The following is a 6,275-nucleotide window of genomic DNA, read 5'->3' on the forward strand; positions in this document are numbered from 1 at the left end:
TCACTCTGGGTCAGTGTGTGGGGGGGTTCACTCTGGGTCAGTGTGTGGGGGGGGTCACTCTGGGACAGTGTGTGTGGGGGTCACTCTGGGCCAGTGTGTGTGGGGGGGGTCACTCTGGGTCAGTGTGTGGGGGGGTTCACTCTGGGTCAGTGTGTGTTTGGGGGGTACCTCTGGGTCAGTGTGTGTGGGGGTCACTCTGGGACAGTGTGTGTGGGGGTCACTCTGGGACAGTGTGTGTTGGGGGGTCACTCTGGGTCAGTGTGTGGGGTGGTTCACTCTGGGTCAGTGTGTGTTTGGGGGGTCACTCTGGGACAGTGTGTGTGGGGGGGTCACTCTGGTTCAGTGTATGGGGGTTCACTCTGGGTCAGTGTGTGGGGGGGGGTCACTCTGGGACAGTGTGTGGGGGGGGTCACTCTGGGTCAGTGTGTGGGGGGGGTCACTCTGGGACAGTGTGTGTGGGGGGGTCACTCTGGGTCAGTGTGTGTGGGGGGGTTCACTCTGGGTCAGTGTGTATGGGGGGGTCACTCTGGGTCAGTGTGTGTGGGGGGGTCACTCTGGGTCAGTGTGTGTGGGGGGGTTCACTCTGGGTCAGTGTGTGCGTGGGGGTTCACTCTGGGTCAGTGTGTATGGGGGGGTCACTCTGGGTCAGTGTGTGTGGGGGTCACTCTGGGTCAGTGTGTGTGGGGGGGGGTCACTCTGGGTCAGTGTGTAGGGGGAGTCACTCTGGCTCAGTGTGTGTGGGGGGGTCACTCTGGGTCAGTGTGTGTGGGGGTCACTCTGGGTCAGTGTGTGTGGGGGGGTCACTCTGGGTCAGTGTGTGTGGGGGGGGGGTCACTCTGGGTCAGTGTGTGTGGGGGTCACTCTGGGTCAGTGTGTAGGGGGAGTCACTCTGGCTCAGTGTGTGGGGGGCGTCACTCTGGGTCAGTGTGTGTGTGGGGGTCACTCTGGGTCAGTGTGTGTGGGGGGGGTCACTCTGGGTCAGTGTGTGTGGGGTTCACTCTGGGTCAGTGTGTGTGGGGGGGGTCACTCTGGGTCAGTGTGTGTGGGGGTCACACTGGGTCAGTGTGTGGGGGGGTCACTCTGGGTCAGTGTGTGGGGGGGTTCACTCTGGGTCAGTGTGTGGGGGGGTTCACTCTGGGTCAGTGTGTATGGGGGGGGTCACTCTGGGTCAGTGTGTGTGTGGGGGTTCACTCTGGGTCAGTGTGTATGGGGGGTTCACTCTGGGTCAGTGTTTGCGTGGGGGTTCACTCTGGGTCAGTGTGTATGGGGGTTCACTCTGGGTCAGTGTGTATGGGGGGGGTCACTCTGGGTCAGTGTGTGTGGGGGTTCACTCTGGGTCAGTGTGTATGGGGGGGGTCACTCTGGGTCAGTGTGTGTGTGGGGGTTCACTCTGGGTCAGTGTGTGTGGGGGGTCACTCTGGGTCAGTGTGTATGGGGGGGGTCACTCTGGGTCAGTGTGTGTGGGGGTTCACTCTGGGTCAGTGTGTGTGGGGGGGTCACTCTGGGTCAGTGTGTATGGGGGTTCACTCTGGGTCAGTGTGTGTATGGGGGTCACTCTGGGTCAGTGTGTGTGGGGGGTCACTCTGGGTCAGTGTGTGTGTGGGGGTTCACTCTGGGTCAGTGTGTGTGGGGGGTCACTCTGGGTCAGTGTGTGTGTGGGGGGTCACTCTGGGTCAGTGTGTGTGGGGGGGTCACTCTGGGTCAGTGTGTGTATGGGGTTCACTCTGGGTCAGTGTGTGTGGGGGGTCACTCTGGGTCAGTGTGTGGGGGGGTCATTCTGGGTCAGTGTGTATGGGGGTTCACTCTGGGTCAGTGTGTGTGTGTGGGGGTCACTCTGGGACAGTGTGTGGGGGGGTTCACTCTGGGTCAGTGTGTGTGGGGGTCACTCTGGGTCAGTGTGTGGGGGGGTTCACTCTGGGTCAGTGTGTGTGGGGGTCACTCTGGGTCAGTGTGTGTGGGGGTTCACTCTGGGTCAGTGTGTGTGGGGGTCACTCTGGGTCAGTGTGTGTGGGGGTCACTCTGGGTCAGTGTGTGTGGGGGTTCACTCTGGGACAGTGTGTGTGGGGGGGGTCACTCTGGGACAGTGTGTGGGGGGGTCTCTCTGGGACAGTATGTGTGGGGGTCACTCTGGGTCAGTGTGTGGGGGGGTTCACTCTGGGTCAGTGTGTGGGGGGGTCACTCTGGGACAGTGTGTGTGGGGGTCACTCTGGGCCAGTGTGTGTGGGGGGGTCAATCTGGGTCAGTGTGTGGGGGGGTTCACTCTGGGTCAGTGTGTGTTTGGGGGGTACCTCTGGGTCAGTGTGTGTGGGGGTCACTCTGGGACAGTGTGTGTGGGGGGTCACTCTGGGTCAGTGTGTGTGGGGGTTCACTCTGGGACAGTGTGTGTGGGGGGGTCACTCTGGGTCAGTGTGTGGGGGGGGTCTCTCTGGGACAGTGTGTGTGGGGGTCACTCTGGGTCAGTGTGTGGGGGGGTTCACTCTGGGTCAGTGTGTGGGGGGGTCACTCTGGGACAGTGTGTGTGGGGGTCACTCTGGGCCAGTGTGTGTGGGGGGGTCACTCTGGGTCAGTGTGTGGGGGGGGTTCACTCTGGGTCAGTGTGTGTTTGGGGGGTACCTCTGGGTCAGTGTGTGTGGGGGTCACTCTGGGACAGTGTGTGTGGGGGGTCACTCTGGGACAGTGTGTGTTGGGGGGTCACTCTGGGTCAGTGTGTGGGGTGGTTCACTCTGGGTCAGTGTGTGTTTGGGGGGTCACTCTGGGACAGTGTGTGGGGGGGGGTCACTCTGGTTCAGTGTATGGGGGTTCACTCTGGGTCAGTGTGTGGGGGGGGGGTCACTCTGGGACAGTGTGTGGGGGGGTCACTCTGGGTCAGTGTGTGGGGGGGGTCACTCTGGGACAGTGTGTGTGGGGGGGTCACTCTGGGTCAGTGTGTGTGGGGGGGTTCACTCTGGGTCAGTGTGTATGGGGGGGTCACTCTGGGTCAGTGTGTGTGGGGGGTCACTCTGGGTCAGTGTGTGTGGGGGGGTTCACTCTGGGTCAGTGTGTGTGTGGGGGTTCACTCTGGGTCAGTGTGTATGGGGGGGTCACTCTGGGTCAGTGTGTGTGGGGGTCACTCTGGGTCAGTGTGTGGGGGGGGTCACTCTGGGTCAGTGTGTGTCGGGGTGTAACTGTGGGTCAGTGTGTGTGGGGTGGTCACTCTGGGTCAGTGTGTGTGGGGGGATAACTCTGGGTCAGTGCGTGTGTGGGGGTCACTCTGGGTCAGTGTGTGGGGGCTCACTCTGGGTCAGTGTGTGTGTGGGGGTGGTCACTCTGGGTCAGTGTGTGGGGGGGGTCACTCTGGGTCAGTGTGTGTGGGGGGTTCACTCTGGGTCAGTGTGTGTGGGGGGGGTCACTCTGGGACAGTGTGTGTGGGGGGTCACTCTGGGTCAGTGTGTGTGGGGGTCACTCTGGGTCAGTGTTTATGGGGGTCACTCTGGGTCAGTGTGTGGGGGGGGGTTCACTCTGGGTCAGTGTGTGTGGGGTTCACTCTGGGTCAGTGTGTGTGTGGGGGGTTCACTCTGGGTCAGTGTGTGTGGGGGGGTTACTCTGGGTCAGTGTGTGGGGGGGTCACTCTGGGTCAGTGTGTCTGGGGTTCACTCTGGGTCAGTGTGTGTGGGGGGGTCCTCTGGGTCAGTGTGTGAGTGGGGGTCACTCTGGGTCAGTGTGTGTGGGGGGGTCACTCTGGGTCAGTGTGTGTGGCGGGGTCACTCTGGGTCAGTGTGTGTGGGGGGGGTCACTCTGGGTCAGTGTGTGTGGGGGGGGTCACTCTGGGTCAGTGTGTGTGGGGTTCACTCTGGGTCAGTGTGTGTGGGGTTCACTCTGGGTCAGTGTGTGTGGGGGGGTCACTCTGGGTCAGTGTGTGTGGGGTTCACTCTGGGTCAGTGTGTGTGGGGGGGTCACTCTGGGTCAGTGTGTGTGGGGGGGGGTCACTCTGGGTCAATGTGTGTGTGGGGGGTCACTCTGGGTCAGTGTGTGTGGGGGGGGGTCACTCTGGGTCAGTGTGTGTGGGGTTCACTCTGGGTCAGTGTGTGTTGGGGGGGTCACTCTGGGTCAGTGTGTGTGGGGGGGGTCACTCTGGGTCAATGTGTGTGTGGGGGGGTCACTCTGGGTCTGTGTGTGTGTGGGGGTCACTCTGGGTCAGTGTGTGTGGGGGTCACTCTGGGTCAGTGTGTGGGGGGGGTCACTCTGGGTCAGTGTGTGTGGGGGGGTCACTCTGGGTCTGTGTGTGTGTGGGGGTCACTCTGGGTCAGTGTGTGTGGGGGTCACTCTGGGTCAGTGAGTGGGGGGGGTCACTCTGGGTCAGTGTGTGTGGGGGGGTCACTCGGGGTCTGTGTGTGTGTGCGGGTCAGTCTGGGTCAGTGTGTGGGGGGGTCACTCTGGGTCAGTGTGTGTGGGGGGGTCACTCTGGGTCAGTGTGTGTGGGGGGTCACTCTGGGTCAGTGTGTGTGGGGGTCAGTCTGGGTCAGTGTGTGGGGGGGTCACTCTGGGTCAGTGTGTGTGGGGGGGGTCACTCTGGGTCAGTGTGTAGGGGGAGTCACTCTGGCTCAGTGTGTGTGGGGGGGGTCATTCTGGGTCAGTGTGTGTGGGGGGTCACTCTGGGTCAGTGTGTGTGGGGGTCAGTCTGGGTCAGTGTGTGGGGGGGGTCACTCTGGGTCAGTGTGTGTGGGGGGGTCACTCTGGGTCTGTGTGTGTGTGGGGGTCAGTCTGGGTCAGTGTGTGGGGGGGTCACTCTGGGTCAGTGTGTGTGGGGGGGTCACTCTGGGTCAGTGTGTGTGGGGGGTCACTCTGGGTCAGTGTGTGTGGGGGGGGGTCACTCTGGGTCAGTGTGTAGGGGGAGTCACTCTGGCTCAGTGTGTGTGGGGGGGGTCACTCTGGGTCAGTGTGTGTGGGGGTCACTCTGGGTCAGTGTGTGTGGGGGGGGGTCATTCTGGGTCAGTGTGTGTGGGGGGGGTCACTCTGGGTCAGTGTGTGTGGGGGTCACTCTGGGTCAGTGTTTAGGGGGAGTCACTCTGGCTCAGTGTGTGGGGGGGGTCACTCTGGGTCAGTGTGTGTGTGGGGGTCACTCTGGGTCAGTGTGTGTGGGGGGGGTCACTCTGGGTCAGTGTGTGTGGGGTTCACTCTGGGTCAGTGTGTGTGGGGGGGGGTCACTCTAGGTCAGTGTGTGTGGGGGGTCACACTGGGTCAGTGTGTGGGGGGGTCACTCTGGGTCAGTGTGTGGGGGGGGTTCACTCTGGGTCAGTGTGTGGGGGGGTTCACTCTGGGTCAGTGTGTATGGGGGGGGTCACTCTGGGTCAGTGTGTGTGTGTGGGGGTTCACTCTGGGTCAGTGTGTATGGGGGGTTCACTCTGGGTCAGTGTGTGCGTGGGGGTTCACTCTGGGTCAGTGTGTATGGGGGTTCACTCTGGGTCAGTGTGTATGGGGGGGGTCACTCTGGGTCAGTGTGTGTGGGGGTTCACTCTGGGTCAGTGTGTATGGGGGGGGGGGTCACTCTGGGTCAGTGTGTGTGTGGGGGTTCACTCTGGGTCAGTGTGTGTGGGGGGTCACTCTGGGTCAGTGTGTATGGGGGGGTCACTCTGGGTCAGTGTGTGTGGGGGTTCACTCTGGGTCAGTGTGTGTGGGGGGGTCACTCTGGGTCAGTGTTGTTGGGGGTTCACTCTGGGTCAGTGTGTGTATGGGGTTCACTCTGGGTCAGTGTGTGTGGGGGGGTCACTCTGGGTCAGTGTGTGTGTGGGGGTTCACTCTGGGTCAGTGTGTGTGGGGGGTCACTCTGGGTCAGTGTGTGTGTGGGGGGTCACTCTGGGTCAGTGTGTGTGGGGGGGTCACTCTGGGTCAGTGTGTGTATGGGGTTCACTCTGGGTCAGTGTGTGTGGGGGGGTCACTCTGGGTCAGTGTGTGGGGGGGTCATTCTGGGTCAGTGTGTGGGGGGTTCACTCTGGGTCAGTGTGTGTGTGGGGGTCACTCTGGGTCAGTGTGTATGGGGGGTTCACTCTGGGTCAGTGTGTGTGTGTGGGGGTCACTCTGGGACAGTGTGTGGGGGGGTTCACTCTGGGTCAGTGTGTGTGGGGGTCACTCTGGGTCAGTGTGTGGGGGGTTCACTCTGGGTCAGTGTGTGTGGGGGTCACTCTGGGTCAGTGTGTGTGGGGGTTCACTCTGGGTCAGTGTGTGTGGGGGTCACTCTGGGTCAGTGTGTGTGGGGGGTCACTCTGGGTCAGTGTGTGTGGGGGTCACTCTGGGTCAGT

This window comes from Chiloscyllium punctatum, chromosome 2, assembly GCF_047496795.1.
Source record: "Chiloscyllium punctatum isolate Juve2018m chromosome 2, sChiPun1.3, whole genome shotgun sequence".
Lineage (NCBI taxonomy): Eukaryota > Metazoa > Chordata > Chondrichthyes > Orectolobiformes > Hemiscylliidae > Chiloscyllium > Chiloscyllium punctatum.